General features: G+C 45.7%; 54 non-coding genes across 54 annotated transcripts; all 54 read right to left on the reverse strand.

Annotated features, from left to right (window-relative positions):
• Nucleotides 1-19: 19 nt before the first annotated feature.
• Nucleotides 20-101, reverse strand: TRNAS-CGA (transfer RNA serine (anticodon CGA)). The gene has a single exon. It is a non-coding gene; the product is annotated as a tRNA-Ser (tRNA).
• Nucleotides 102-176: 75 nt separating this feature from the next.
• On the reverse strand, nucleotides 177-258 carry TRNAS-AGA (transfer RNA serine (anticodon AGA)). Its single transcript has one exon. It is a non-coding gene; the product is annotated as a tRNA-Ser (tRNA).
• Nucleotides 259-332: 74 nt separating this feature from the next.
• TRNAS-CGA (transfer RNA serine (anticodon CGA)) lies at nucleotides 333-414 on the reverse strand. Its single transcript has one exon. It is a non-coding gene; the product is annotated as a tRNA-Ser (tRNA).
• A 75-nt stretch (nucleotides 415-489) lies between these two features.
• On the reverse strand, nucleotides 490-571 carry TRNAS-AGA (transfer RNA serine (anticodon AGA)). The gene has a single exon. It is a non-coding gene; the product is annotated as a tRNA-Ser (tRNA).
• Nucleotides 572-799: 228 nt separating this feature from the next.
• TRNAS-CGA (transfer RNA serine (anticodon CGA)) lies at nucleotides 800-881 on the reverse strand. Its single transcript has one exon. It is a non-coding gene; the product is annotated as a tRNA-Ser (tRNA).
• A 75-nt stretch (nucleotides 882-956) lies between these two features.
• Nucleotides 957-1,038, reverse strand: TRNAS-AGA (transfer RNA serine (anticodon AGA)). The gene has a single exon. It is a non-coding gene; the product is annotated as a tRNA-Ser (tRNA).
• A 73-nt stretch (nucleotides 1,039-1,111) lies between these two features.
• On the reverse strand, nucleotides 1,112-1,193 carry TRNAS-CGA (transfer RNA serine (anticodon CGA)). The gene has a single exon. It is a non-coding gene; the product is annotated as a tRNA-Ser (tRNA).
• A 75-nt stretch (nucleotides 1,194-1,268) lies between these two features.
• TRNAS-AGA (transfer RNA serine (anticodon AGA)) lies at nucleotides 1,269-1,350 on the reverse strand. The gene has a single exon. It is a non-coding gene; the product is annotated as a tRNA-Ser (tRNA).
• A 73-nt stretch (nucleotides 1,351-1,423) lies between these two features.
• On the reverse strand, nucleotides 1,424-1,505 carry TRNAS-CGA (transfer RNA serine (anticodon CGA)). The gene has a single exon. It is a non-coding gene; the product is annotated as a tRNA-Ser (tRNA).
• A 75-nt stretch (nucleotides 1,506-1,580) lies between these two features.
• TRNAS-AGA (transfer RNA serine (anticodon AGA)) lies at nucleotides 1,581-1,662 on the reverse strand. The gene has a single exon. It is a non-coding gene; the product is annotated as a tRNA-Ser (tRNA).
• A 73-nt stretch (nucleotides 1,663-1,735) lies between these two features.
• TRNAS-CGA (transfer RNA serine (anticodon CGA)) lies at nucleotides 1,736-1,817 on the reverse strand. The gene has a single exon. It is a non-coding gene; the product is annotated as a tRNA-Ser (tRNA).
• A 75-nt stretch (nucleotides 1,818-1,892) lies between these two features.
• TRNAS-AGA (transfer RNA serine (anticodon AGA)) lies at nucleotides 1,893-1,974 on the reverse strand. The gene has a single exon. It is a non-coding gene; the product is annotated as a tRNA-Ser (tRNA).
• A 74-nt stretch (nucleotides 1,975-2,048) lies between these two features.
• On the reverse strand, nucleotides 2,049-2,130 carry TRNAS-CGA (transfer RNA serine (anticodon CGA)). Its single transcript has one exon. It is a non-coding gene; the product is annotated as a tRNA-Ser (tRNA).
• A 75-nt stretch (nucleotides 2,131-2,205) lies between these two features.
• Nucleotides 2,206-2,287, reverse strand: TRNAS-AGA (transfer RNA serine (anticodon AGA)). The gene has a single exon. It is a non-coding gene; the product is annotated as a tRNA-Ser (tRNA).
• Nucleotides 2,288-2,515: 228 nt separating this feature from the next.
• Nucleotides 2,516-2,597, reverse strand: TRNAS-CGA (transfer RNA serine (anticodon CGA)). Its single transcript has one exon. It is a non-coding gene; the product is annotated as a tRNA-Ser (tRNA).
• A 75-nt stretch (nucleotides 2,598-2,672) lies between these two features.
• Nucleotides 2,673-2,754, reverse strand: TRNAS-AGA (transfer RNA serine (anticodon AGA)). Its single transcript has one exon. It is a non-coding gene; the product is annotated as a tRNA-Ser (tRNA).
• Nucleotides 2,755-2,828: 74 nt separating this feature from the next.
• On the reverse strand, nucleotides 2,829-2,910 carry TRNAS-CGA (transfer RNA serine (anticodon CGA)). The gene has a single exon. It is a non-coding gene; the product is annotated as a tRNA-Ser (tRNA).
• Nucleotides 2,911-2,985: 75 nt separating this feature from the next.
• On the reverse strand, nucleotides 2,986-3,067 carry TRNAS-AGA (transfer RNA serine (anticodon AGA)). Its single transcript has one exon. It is a non-coding gene; the product is annotated as a tRNA-Ser (tRNA).
• A 74-nt stretch (nucleotides 3,068-3,141) lies between these two features.
• On the reverse strand, nucleotides 3,142-3,223 carry TRNAS-CGA (transfer RNA serine (anticodon CGA)). The gene has a single exon. It is a non-coding gene; the product is annotated as a tRNA-Ser (tRNA).
• Nucleotides 3,224-3,298: 75 nt separating this feature from the next.
• TRNAS-AGA (transfer RNA serine (anticodon AGA)) lies at nucleotides 3,299-3,380 on the reverse strand. Its single transcript has one exon. It is a non-coding gene; the product is annotated as a tRNA-Ser (tRNA).
• Nucleotides 3,381-3,764: 384 nt separating this feature from the next.
• TRNAS-AGA (transfer RNA serine (anticodon AGA)) lies at nucleotides 3,765-3,846 on the reverse strand. The gene has a single exon. It is a non-coding gene; the product is annotated as a tRNA-Ser (tRNA).
• Nucleotides 3,847-3,919: 73 nt separating this feature from the next.
• On the reverse strand, nucleotides 3,920-4,001 carry TRNAS-CGA (transfer RNA serine (anticodon CGA)). Its single transcript has one exon. It is a non-coding gene; the product is annotated as a tRNA-Ser (tRNA).
• Nucleotides 4,002-4,076: 75 nt separating this feature from the next.
• TRNAS-AGA (transfer RNA serine (anticodon AGA)) lies at nucleotides 4,077-4,158 on the reverse strand. The gene has a single exon. It is a non-coding gene; the product is annotated as a tRNA-Ser (tRNA).
• A 73-nt stretch (nucleotides 4,159-4,231) lies between these two features.
• On the reverse strand, nucleotides 4,232-4,313 carry TRNAS-CGA (transfer RNA serine (anticodon CGA)). Its single transcript has one exon. It is a non-coding gene; the product is annotated as a tRNA-Ser (tRNA).
• Nucleotides 4,314-4,388: 75 nt separating this feature from the next.
• On the reverse strand, nucleotides 4,389-4,470 carry TRNAS-AGA (transfer RNA serine (anticodon AGA)). The gene has a single exon. It is a non-coding gene; the product is annotated as a tRNA-Ser (tRNA).
• A 73-nt stretch (nucleotides 4,471-4,543) lies between these two features.
• On the reverse strand, nucleotides 4,544-4,625 carry TRNAS-CGA (transfer RNA serine (anticodon CGA)). Its single transcript has one exon. It is a non-coding gene; the product is annotated as a tRNA-Ser (tRNA).
• Nucleotides 4,626-4,700: 75 nt separating this feature from the next.
• On the reverse strand, nucleotides 4,701-4,782 carry TRNAS-AGA (transfer RNA serine (anticodon AGA)). Its single transcript has one exon. It is a non-coding gene; the product is annotated as a tRNA-Ser (tRNA).
• Nucleotides 4,783-4,856: 74 nt separating this feature from the next.
• Nucleotides 4,857-4,938, reverse strand: TRNAS-CGA (transfer RNA serine (anticodon CGA)). The gene has a single exon. It is a non-coding gene; the product is annotated as a tRNA-Ser (tRNA).
• Nucleotides 4,939-5,013: 75 nt separating this feature from the next.
• TRNAS-AGA (transfer RNA serine (anticodon AGA)) lies at nucleotides 5,014-5,095 on the reverse strand. Its single transcript has one exon. It is a non-coding gene; the product is annotated as a tRNA-Ser (tRNA).
• A 228-nt stretch (nucleotides 5,096-5,323) lies between these two features.
• Nucleotides 5,324-5,405, reverse strand: TRNAS-CGA (transfer RNA serine (anticodon CGA)). Its single transcript has one exon. It is a non-coding gene; the product is annotated as a tRNA-Ser (tRNA).
• Nucleotides 5,406-5,480: 75 nt separating this feature from the next.
• Nucleotides 5,481-5,562, reverse strand: TRNAS-AGA (transfer RNA serine (anticodon AGA)). The gene has a single exon. It is a non-coding gene; the product is annotated as a tRNA-Ser (tRNA).
• A 73-nt stretch (nucleotides 5,563-5,635) lies between these two features.
• TRNAS-CGA (transfer RNA serine (anticodon CGA)) lies at nucleotides 5,636-5,717 on the reverse strand. Its single transcript has one exon. It is a non-coding gene; the product is annotated as a tRNA-Ser (tRNA).
• Nucleotides 5,718-5,792: 75 nt separating this feature from the next.
• TRNAS-AGA (transfer RNA serine (anticodon AGA)) lies at nucleotides 5,793-5,874 on the reverse strand. The gene has a single exon. It is a non-coding gene; the product is annotated as a tRNA-Ser (tRNA).
• A 73-nt stretch (nucleotides 5,875-5,947) lies between these two features.
• On the reverse strand, nucleotides 5,948-6,029 carry TRNAS-CGA (transfer RNA serine (anticodon CGA)). Its single transcript has one exon. It is a non-coding gene; the product is annotated as a tRNA-Ser (tRNA).
• Nucleotides 6,030-6,104: 75 nt separating this feature from the next.
• Nucleotides 6,105-6,186, reverse strand: TRNAS-AGA (transfer RNA serine (anticodon AGA)). The gene has a single exon. It is a non-coding gene; the product is annotated as a tRNA-Ser (tRNA).
• Nucleotides 6,187-6,259: 73 nt separating this feature from the next.
• TRNAS-UGA (transfer RNA serine (anticodon UGA)) lies at nucleotides 6,260-6,341 on the reverse strand. The gene has a single exon. It is a non-coding gene; the product is annotated as a tRNA-Ser (tRNA).
• Nucleotides 6,342-6,571: 230 nt separating this feature from the next.
• Nucleotides 6,572-6,653, reverse strand: TRNAS-AGA (transfer RNA serine (anticodon AGA)). The gene has a single exon. It is a non-coding gene; the product is annotated as a tRNA-Ser (tRNA).
• A 74-nt stretch (nucleotides 6,654-6,727) lies between these two features.
• On the reverse strand, nucleotides 6,728-6,809 carry TRNAS-CGA (transfer RNA serine (anticodon CGA)). The gene has a single exon. It is a non-coding gene; the product is annotated as a tRNA-Ser (tRNA).
• Nucleotides 6,810-6,884: 75 nt separating this feature from the next.
• On the reverse strand, nucleotides 6,885-6,966 carry TRNAS-GGA (transfer RNA serine (anticodon GGA)). Its single transcript has one exon. It is a non-coding gene; the product is annotated as a tRNA-Ser (tRNA).
• A 74-nt stretch (nucleotides 6,967-7,040) lies between these two features.
• TRNAS-UGA (transfer RNA serine (anticodon UGA)) lies at nucleotides 7,041-7,122 on the reverse strand. Its single transcript has one exon. It is a non-coding gene; the product is annotated as a tRNA-Ser (tRNA).
• Nucleotides 7,123-7,194: 72 nt separating this feature from the next.
• On the reverse strand, nucleotides 7,195-7,276 carry TRNAS-CGA (transfer RNA serine (anticodon CGA)). Its single transcript has one exon. It is a non-coding gene; the product is annotated as a tRNA-Ser (tRNA).
• A 75-nt stretch (nucleotides 7,277-7,351) lies between these two features.
• On the reverse strand, nucleotides 7,352-7,433 carry TRNAS-AGA (transfer RNA serine (anticodon AGA)). Its single transcript has one exon. It is a non-coding gene; the product is annotated as a tRNA-Ser (tRNA).
• Nucleotides 7,434-7,506: 73 nt separating this feature from the next.
• TRNAS-CGA (transfer RNA serine (anticodon CGA)) lies at nucleotides 7,507-7,588 on the reverse strand. Its single transcript has one exon. It is a non-coding gene; the product is annotated as a tRNA-Ser (tRNA).
• A 75-nt stretch (nucleotides 7,589-7,663) lies between these two features.
• On the reverse strand, nucleotides 7,664-7,745 carry TRNAS-AGA (transfer RNA serine (anticodon AGA)). Its single transcript has one exon. It is a non-coding gene; the product is annotated as a tRNA-Ser (tRNA).
• Nucleotides 7,746-7,975: 230 nt separating this feature from the next.
• TRNAS-AGA (transfer RNA serine (anticodon AGA)) lies at nucleotides 7,976-8,057 on the reverse strand. The gene has a single exon. It is a non-coding gene; the product is annotated as a tRNA-Ser (tRNA).
• A 73-nt stretch (nucleotides 8,058-8,130) lies between these two features.
• On the reverse strand, nucleotides 8,131-8,212 carry TRNAS-AGA (transfer RNA serine (anticodon AGA)). The gene has a single exon. It is a non-coding gene; the product is annotated as a tRNA-Ser (tRNA).
• Nucleotides 8,213-8,286: 74 nt separating this feature from the next.
• TRNAS-AGA (transfer RNA serine (anticodon AGA)) lies at nucleotides 8,287-8,368 on the reverse strand. The gene has a single exon. It is a non-coding gene; the product is annotated as a tRNA-Ser (tRNA).
• A 73-nt stretch (nucleotides 8,369-8,441) lies between these two features.
• TRNAS-CGA (transfer RNA serine (anticodon CGA)) lies at nucleotides 8,442-8,523 on the reverse strand. Its single transcript has one exon. It is a non-coding gene; the product is annotated as a tRNA-Ser (tRNA).
• A 75-nt stretch (nucleotides 8,524-8,598) lies between these two features.
• Nucleotides 8,599-8,680, reverse strand: TRNAS-AGA (transfer RNA serine (anticodon AGA)). Its single transcript has one exon. It is a non-coding gene; the product is annotated as a tRNA-Ser (tRNA).
• Nucleotides 8,681-8,754: 74 nt separating this feature from the next.
• TRNAS-CGA (transfer RNA serine (anticodon CGA)) lies at nucleotides 8,755-8,836 on the reverse strand. Its single transcript has one exon. It is a non-coding gene; the product is annotated as a tRNA-Ser (tRNA).
• Nucleotides 8,837-8,911: 75 nt separating this feature from the next.
• Nucleotides 8,912-8,993, reverse strand: TRNAS-AGA (transfer RNA serine (anticodon AGA)). The gene has a single exon. It is a non-coding gene; the product is annotated as a tRNA-Ser (tRNA).
• Nucleotides 8,994-9,067: 74 nt separating this feature from the next.
• TRNAS-UGA (transfer RNA serine (anticodon UGA)) lies at nucleotides 9,068-9,149 on the reverse strand. The gene has a single exon. It is a non-coding gene; the product is annotated as a tRNA-Ser (tRNA).
• Nucleotides 9,150-9,378: 229 nt separating this feature from the next.
• On the reverse strand, nucleotides 9,379-9,460 carry TRNAS-AGA (transfer RNA serine (anticodon AGA)). Its single transcript has one exon. It is a non-coding gene; the product is annotated as a tRNA-Ser (tRNA).
• Nucleotides 9,461-9,533: 73 nt separating this feature from the next.
• On the reverse strand, nucleotides 9,534-9,615 carry TRNAS-CGA (transfer RNA serine (anticodon CGA)). Its single transcript has one exon. It is a non-coding gene; the product is annotated as a tRNA-Ser (tRNA).
• Nucleotides 9,616-9,620: the final 5 nt, after the last annotated feature.

The raw sequence follows: 9,620 nt of genomic DNA on the forward strand, positions 1-9,620 counted from the left end.
ATAAGTATGTTTGTTCGAATGCAGTCGGCAGGATTCGAACCTGCGCGGGAATATCGCTACAAATTTCGAGTCTGTCGCCTTACCCACTCGTCCACGACTGCTTCGATTAACCGAGACTACTCAGAAATCTGTGAAACCACCAAAGGTATTATTGAAATAAAAAATCTTTGCTCAATCGCAGTCGGCAGGATTCGAACCTGCTCGGGAATATCGCAACAGATTTCTAGTCTGTCGCCTTAACCACTCGGCCACGACTGCTTCTGTTAAGCGAGTTCACTCAAAAAATTGTGGAACTACTAAAGCTATCATTGGAATAAGTATGTGTGTTCGAACGCAGTCGGCAGGATTCGAACCTGCGCGGGAATATCGCTACAAATTTCGAGTCTGTCGCCTTACCCACTCGTCCACGACTGCTTCGATTAACCGAGACTACTCAGAAATCTGTGAATCCACCAAAGGTATTATTGAAATAAAAAATCTTTGCTCAATCGCAGTCGGCAGGATTCGAACCTGCGCGGGAATATCCCAACAGATTTCTAGTCTGTCGCCTTGACAACTCGCCCACGACTGCTTCTGTTAACCGAGACCACTCAAAAAAGTGTGGAACTACTAAAGCTATTATTGGAATAAGAATGTTTGTTCGAAATTAGTCGGCAGGATTCGAACCAGCGCGGGAATATCGCAACAGATTTCTAGTCTGTCGCCTACACCACTCGGCCACGACTGCTTCTGTTAACCGAGAACACTAAAAATTGTGGAACTACTAAAGCTATCATTGGAATAAGTATGTGTGTTCGAACGCAGTCGGCAGGATTCGAACCTGCGCGGGAATATCGCTACAAATTTCGAGTCTGTCGCCTTACCCACTCGTCCACGACTGCTTCGATTAACCGAGACTACTCAGAAATCTGTGAAACCACCAAAGGTATTATTGAAATAAAAAATCTTTGCTCAATCGCAGTCGGCAGGATTCGAACCTGCGCGGGAATATCCCAACAAATTTCTAGTCTGTCGCCTTAACCACTCGGCCACGACTGCTTCTGTTAACGGAGACCACTCAAAAAGTGTGGAACTACTAAAGCTATCATTGGAATAAGTATGTTAGTTCGAACGCACTCGGCAGGATTCGAACCTGCGCGGGAATATGGCTACAGATTTCGAGTCTGTCGCCTTAACCACTCGTCCACGACTGCTTCGATTAACCGAGACTACTCAGAAATCTGTGAAACCACCAAAGGTATTATTGAAATAAAAAATCTTTGCTCAATCGCAGTCGGCAGGATTCGAACCTGCGCGGGAATATCCCAACAGATTTCTAGTCTGTCGCCTTAACCACTCGGCCACGACTGCTTCTGTTAACCGAGACCACTCAAAAAGTGTGGAACTACTAAAGCTATCATTGGAATAAGTATGTTAGTTCGAACGCACTCGGCAGGATTCGAACCTGCGCGGGAATATCGCTACAGATTTCGAGTCTGTCGCCTTAACCACTCGTCCACGACTGCTTCGATTAACCGAGACTACTCAGAAATCTGTGAAACCACCAAAGGTATTATTGAAATAAAAAATCTTTGCTCAATCGCAGTCGGCAGGATTCGAACCTGCGCGGGAATATCCCAACAGATTTCTAGTCTGTCGCCTTAACCACTCGGCCACGACTGCTTCTGTTAACCGAGACCACTCAAAAGGTGTGGAACTACTAAAGCTATCATTGGAATAAGTATGTTAGTTCGAACGCACTCGGCAGGATTCGAACCTGCGCGGGAATATCGCTACAGATTTCGAGTCTGTCGCCTTAACCACTCGTCCACGACTGCTTCGATTAACCGAGACTACTCAGAAATCTGTGAAACCACCAAAGGTATTATTGAAATAAAAAATCTTTGCTCAATCGCAGTCGGCAGGATTCGAACCTGCTCGGGAATATCGCAACAGATTTCTAGTCTGTCGCCTTAACCACTCGGCCACGACTGCTTCTGTTAAGCGAGTTCACTCAAAAAATTGTGGAACTACTAAAGCTATCATTGGAATAAGTATGTGTGTTCGAACGCAGTCGGCAGGATTCGAACCTGCGCGGGAATATCGCTACAAATTTCGAGTCTGTCGCCTTACCCACTCGTCCACGACTGCTTCGATTAACCGAGACTACTCAGAAATCTGTGAAACCACCTAAGGTATTATTGAAATAAAAAATCTTTGCTCAATCGCAGTCGGCAGGATTCGAACCTGCGCGGGAATATCCCAACAGATTTCTAGTCTGTCGCCTTGACAACTCGCCCACGACTGCTTCTGTTAACCGAGACCACTCAAAAAAGTGTGGAACTACTAAAGCTATTATTGGAATAAGAATGTTTGTTCGAAATTAGTCGGCAGGATTCGAACCAGCGCGGGAATATCGCAACAGATTTCTAGTCTGTCGCCTACACCACTCGGCCACGACTGCTTCTGTTAACCGAGAACACTAAAAATTGTGGAACTACTAAAGCTATCATTGGAATAAGTATGTGTGTTCGAACGCAGTCGGCAGGATTCGAACCTGCGCGGGAATATCGCTACAAATTTCGAGTCTGTCGCCTTACCCACTCGTCCACGACTGCTTCGATTAACCGAGACTACTCAGAAATCTGTGAAACCACCAAAGGTATTATTGAAATAAAAAATCTTTGCTCAATCGCAGTCGGCAGGATTCGAACCTGCGCGGGAATATCGCAACAGATTTCTAGTCTGTCGCCTTAACCACTCGGCCACGACTGCTTCTGTTAAGCGAGTCCACTCAAAAAATTGTGGAACTACTAAAGCTATCATTGGAATAAGTATGTTTGTTCGAATGCAGTCGGCAGGATTCGAACCTGCGCGGGAATATCGCTACAAATTTCGAGTCTGTCGCCTTACCCACTCGTCCACGACTGCTTCGATTAACCGAGACTACTCAGAAATCTGTGAAACCACCAAAGGTATTATTGAAATAAAAAATCTTTGCTCAATCGCAGTCGGCAGGATTCGAACCTGCTCGGGAATATCGCAACAGATTTCTAGTCTGTCGCCTTAACCACTCGGCCACGACTGCTTCTGTTAAGCGAGTTCACTCAAAAAATTGTGGAACTACTAAAGCTATCATTGGAATAAGTATGTGTGTTCGAACGCAGTCGGCAGGATTCGAACCTGCGCGGGAATATCGCTACAAATTTCGAGTCTGTCGCCTTACCCACTCGTCCACGACTGCTTCGATTAACCGAGACTACTCAGAAATCTGTGAATCCACCAAAGGTATTATTGAAATAAAAAATCTTTGCTCAATCGCAGTCGGCAGGATTCGAACCTGCGCGGGAATATCCCAACAGATTTCTAGTCTGTCGCCTTGACAACTCGCCCACGACTGCTTCTGTTAACCGAGACCACTCAAAAAAGTGTGGAACTACTAAAGCTATTATTGGAATAAGAATGTTTGTTCGAAATTAGTCGGCAGGATTCGAACCAGCGCGGGAATATCGCAACAGATTTCTAGTCTGTCGCCTACACCACTCGGCCACGACTGCTTCTGTTAACCGAGAACACTAAAAATTGTGGAACTACTAAAGCTATCATTGGAATAAGTATGTGTGTTCGAACGCAGTCGGTGGATTCGAACCTGCGCGGGAATATCGCTACAAATTTCGAGTCTGTCGCCTTACCCACTCGTCCACGACTGCTTCGATTAACCGAGACTACTCAGAAATCTGTGAAACCACCAAAGGTATTATTGAAATAAAAAATCTTTGCTCAATCGCAGTCGGCAGGATTCGAACCTGCGCGGGAATATCCCAACAAATTTCTAGTCTGTCGCCTTAACCACTCGGCCACGACTGCTTCTGTTAACGGAGACCACTCAAAAAGTGTGGAACTACTAAAGCTATCATTGGAATAAGTATGTTAGTTCGAACGCACTCGGCAGGATTCGAACCTGCGCGGGAATATGGCTACAGATTTCGAGTCTGTCGCCTTAACCACTCGTCCACGACTGCTTCGATTAACCGAGACTACTCAGAAATCTGTGAAACCACCAAAGGTATTATTGAAATAAAAAATCTTTGCTCAATCGCAGTCGGCAGGATTCGAACCTGCGCGGGAATATCCCAACAGATTTCTAGTCTGTCGCCTTAACCACTCGGCCACGACTGCTTCTGTTAACCGAGACCACTCAAAAAGTGTGGAACTACTAAAGCTATCATTGGAGTAAGTATGTTAGTTCGAACGCACTCGGCAGGATTCGAACCTGCGCGGGAATATCGCTACAGATTTCGAGTCTGTCGCCTTAACCACTCGTCCACGACTGCTTCGATTAACCGAGACTACTCAGAAATCTGTGAAACCACCAAAGGTATTATTGAAATAAAAAATCTTTGCTCAATCGCAGTCGGCAGGATTCGAACCTGCGCGGGAATATCCCAACAGATTTCTAGTCTGTCGCCTTAACCACTCGGCCACGACTGCTTCTGTTAACCGAGACCACTCAAAAGGTGTGGAACTACTAAAGCTATCATTGGAATAAGTATGTTAGTTCGAACGCACTCGGCAGGATTCGAACCTGCGCGGGAATATCGCTACAGATTTCGAGTCTGTCGCCTTAACCACTCGTCCACGACTGCTTCGATTAACCGAGACTACTCAGAAATCTGTGAAACCACCAAAGGTATTATTGAAATAAAAAATCTTTGCTCAATCGCAGTCGGCAGGATTCGAACCTGCTCGGGAATATCGCAACAGATTTCTAGTCTGTCGCCTTAACCACTCGGCCACGACTGCTTCTGTTAAGCGAGTTCACTCAAAAAATTGTGGAACTACTAAAGCTATCATTGGAATAAGTATGTGTGTTCGAACGCAGTCGGCAGGATTCGAACCTGCGCGGGAATATCGCTACAAATTTCGAGTCTGTCGCCTTACCCACTCGTCCACGACTGCTTCGATTAACCGAGACTACTCAGAAATCTGTGAAACCACCTAAGGTATTATTGAAATAAAAAATCTTTGCTCAATCGCAGTCGGCAGGATTCGAACCTGCGCGGGAATATCCCAACAGATTTCTAGTCTGTCGCCTTGACAACTCGCCCACGACTGCTTCTGTTAACCGAGACCACTCAAAAAAGTGTGGAACTACTAAAGCTATTATTGGAATAAGAATGTTTGTTCGAAATTAGTCGGCAGGATTCGAACCAGCGCGGGAATATCGCAACAGATTTCTAGTCTGTCGCCTACACCACTCGGCCACGACTGCTTCTGTTAACCGAGAACACTAAAAATTGTGGAACTACTAAAGCTATCATTGGAATAAGTATGTGTGTTCGAACGCAGTCGGCAGGATTCGAACCTGCGCGGGAATATCGCTACAAATTTCGAGTCTGTCGCCTTACCCACTCGTCCACGACTGCTTCGATTAACCGAGACTACTCAGAAATCTGTGAAACCACCAAAGGTATTATTGAAATAAAAAATCTTTGCTCAATCGCAGTCGGCAGGATTCGAACCTGCGCGGGAATATCCCAACAAATTTCTAGTCTGTCGCCTTAACCACTCGGCCACGACTGCTTCTGTTAACGGAGACCACTCAAAAAGTGTGGAACTACTAAAGCTATCATTGGAATAAGTATGTTAGTTCGAACGCACTCGGCAGGATTCGAACCTGCGCGGGAATATGGCTACAGATTTCGAGTCTGTCGCCTTAACCACTCGTCCACGACTGCTTCGATTAACCGAGACTACTCAGAAATCTGTGAAACCACCAAAGGTATTATTGAAATAAAAAATCTTTGCTCAATCGCAGTCGGCAGGATTCGAACCTGCGCGGGAATATCCCAACAGATTTCTAGTCTGTCGCCTTAACCACTCGGCCACGACTGCTTCTGTTAACCGAGACCACTCAAAAAGTGTGGAACTACTAAAGCTATCATTGGAATAAGTATGTTAGTTCGAACGCACTCGGCAGGATTCGAACCTGCGCGGGAATATCGCTACAGATTTCGAGTCTGTCGCCTTAACCACTCGTCCACGACTGCTTCGATTAACCGAGACTACTCAGAAATCTGTGAAACCACCAAAGGTATTATTGAAATAAAAAATCTTTGCTCAATCGCAGTCGGCAGGATTCGAACCTGCGCGGGAATATCCCAACAGATTTCTAGTCTGTCGCCTTAACCACTCGGCCACGACTGCTTCTATTAACCGAGACCACTCAAAAAGTGTGGAACAACTAAAGCTATCATTGGAATTAGTATGTATGTTCGAACGCAGTCGGCAGGATTCGAACCTGCGCGGGAATATCCCAACAGATTTCAAGTCTGTCGCCTTAACCACTCGGCCACGACTGCTTCTGTTAACCGAGACCACTAAAAAATTGTGGAACTACTAAAGCTATCATTGGAATAAGTATGTGAGTTCGAACGCAGTCGGCAGGAATCCAACCTGCGAGGGAATATCCCAACAGATTTCGAGTCTGTCGCCTTAAGCACTCGTCCACGACTACTTCGATTAACCGAGACTACTCAGAAATCTGTGAAACCACCAAAGGTATTATTGAAATAAAAAATCTTTGCTCAATCGCAGTCGGCAGGATTCGAACCTGCGCGGGAATATCGCAACAGATTTCTAGTCTGTCGCCTTAACCACTCGGCCACGACTGCTTCTGTTAAGCGAGTCCACTCAAAAAATTGTGGAACTACTAAAGCTATCATTGGAATAAGTATGTGTGTTCGAACGCAGTCGGCAGGATTCGAACCTGCGCGGGAATATCGCTACAAATTTCGAGTCTGTCGCCTTACCCACTCGTCCACGACTGCTTCGATTAACCGAGACTACTCAGAAATCTGTGAAACCACCAAAGGTATTATTGAAATAAAAAATCTTTGCTCAATCGCAGTCGGCAGGATTCGAACCTGCGCGGGAATATCCCAACAGATTTCCAGTCTGTCGCCTTGACAACTCGCCCACGACTGCTTCTGTTAACCGAGACCACTCAAAAAAGTGTGGAACTACTAAAGCTATTATTGGAATAAGAATATTTGTTCGAAATTAGTCGGCAGGATTCGAACCAGCGCGGGAATATCCCAACAAATTTCAAGTCTGTCGCCTACACCACTCGGCCACGACTGCTTCTGTTAACCGAGAACACTAAAAATTGTGGAACTACTAAAGCTATCATTGGAATAAGTATGTGAGTTCGAACGCAGTCGGCAGGAATCGAACCTGCGAGGGAATATCCCAACAGATTTCGAGTCTGTCGCCTTAAGCACTCGTCCACGACTGCTTCGATTAACCGAGACTACTCAGAAATCTGTGAAACCACCAAAGGTATTATTGAAATAAAAAATCTTTGCTCAATCGCAGTCGGCAGGATTCGAACCTGCGCGGGAATATCCCAACAGATTTCTAGTCTGTCGCCTTAACCACTCGGCCACGACTGCTTCTGTTAACGGAGACCACTCAAAAAGTGTGGAACTACTAAAGCTATCATTGGAATAAGTATGTTAGTTCGAACGCACTCGGCAGGATTCGAACCTGCGCGGGAATATGGCTACAGATTTCGAGTCTGTCGCCTTAACCACTCGTCCACGACTGCTTCGATTAACCGAGACTACTCAGAAATCTGTGAAACCACCAAAGGTATTATTGAAATAAAAAATCTTTGCTCAATCGCAGTCGGCAGGATTCGAACCTGCGCGGGAATATCCCAAAAGATTTCTAATCTGTCGCCTTAACCACTCGGCCACGACTGCTTCTGTTAACCGAGACCACTCAAAAAGTGTGGAACTACTAAAGCTATCATTGGAATAAGTATGTTAGTTCGAACGCAGTCGGCAGGATTCGAACCTGCGCTGGAATATCCCAACAGATTTCGAGTCTTTCGCCTTAAGTACTCGTCCACGACTGCTCCGATTAACCGAGACTACTCAGAAATCTGTGAAACCACCAAAGGTATTATTGAAATAAAAAATCTTTGCTCAATCGCAGTCGGCAGGATTCGAACCTGCGCGGGAATATCCCAACAGATTTCTAGTCTGTCGCCTTACCCACTCGGCCACGACTGCTTCTGTTAACCGAGACCACTCAAAAAGTGAGGAACTACTAAAGCTATCATTGGAATAAGTATGTTAGTTCAAACGCAGTCGGCAGGATTCGAACCTGCGCGGGAATATCCCTACAGATTTCTAGTCTGTCGCCTTAACCACTCGGCCACGACTGCTTCTGTTAACCGAGACCACTAAAAAATTGTGGAACTACTAAAGGCATTATTGAAATACAAAATCTTTGCTCAATCGCAGTCGGCAGGATTCGAATCTACGCGGGAATATCCCAACAGATTTCTAGTCTGTCGCCTTAACCACTCGGCCAAGACTGCTTCTGATATCCGAGACCACTCAAAAAGTGTGGAACTACTAAAGCTATCATTGGAAAAAGTATGCTAGCTCGAACGCAGTCGGCAGGATTCGAACCTGCGCGGGAATATCCCTACAGATTTCGAGTCTGTCGCCTTAACCACTCGTCCACGACTGCTTCGATTGACCGAGACTACTCAGAAATCTGTGAAACCACCAAAGGTATTATTGAAATAAAAAATCTTTGCTCAATCGCAGTCGGCAGGATTGGAACCAGCGCGGGAATATCCCAACAGATTTCTAGTCTGTCGCCTTAACCACTCGGCCACGACTGCTTCTGTTAAGCGAGTCCACTCAAAAAATTGTGGAACTACTAAAGCTATCATTGGAATAAGTATGTGTGTTCGAACGCAGTCGGCAGGATTCGAACCTGCGCGGGAATATCGCTACAAATTTCGAGTCTGTCGCCTTACCCACTCGTCCACGACTGCTTCGATTAACCGAGACTACTCAGAAATCTGTGAAACCACCAAAGGTATTATTGAAATAAAAAATCTTTGCTCAATCGCAGTCGGCAGGATTCGAACCTGCGCGGGAATATCCCAACAGATTTCTAGTCTGTCGCCTTGACAACTCGCCCACGACTGCTTCTGTTAACCGAGACCACTCAAAAAAGTGTGGAACTACTAAAGCTATTATTGGAATAAGAATATTTGTTCGAAATTAGTCGGCAGGATTCGAACCAGCGCGGGAATATCCCAACAAATTTCAAGTCTGTCGCCTACACCACTCGGCCACGACTGCTTCTGTTAACCGAGAACACTAAAAATTGTGGAACTACTAAAGCTATCATTGGAATAAGTATGTGAGTTCGAACGCAGTCGGCAGGAATCGAACCTGCGAGGGAATATCTCAACAGATTTCGAGTCTGTCGCCTTAAGCACTCGTCCACGACTGCTTCGATTAACCGAGACTACTCAGAAATCTGTGAAACCACCAAAGGTATAATTGAAATAAAAAATCTTTGCTCAATCGCAGTCGGCAGGATTCGAACCTGCGCGGGAATATCCCAACAGATTTCTAGTCTGTCGCCTTAACCACTCGGCCACGACTGCTTCTGTTAACGGAGACCACTCAAAAAGTGTGGAACTACTAAAGCTATCATTGGAATAAGTATGTTAGTTCGAACGCACTCGGCAGGATTCGAACCTGCGCGGGAATATGGCTACAGATTTCGAGTCTGTCGCCTTAACCACTCGTCCACGACTGCTTCGA

This window comes from Phalangium opilio, unplaced genomic scaffold (assembly GCF_054372755.1).
Source record: "Phalangium opilio isolate 3A_F unplaced genomic scaffold, DU_Popi_V2 ptg000105l_1, whole genome shotgun sequence".
NCBI classification, from domain to species: domain Eukaryota; kingdom Metazoa; phylum Arthropoda; class Arachnida; order Opiliones; family Phalangiidae; genus Phalangium; species Phalangium opilio.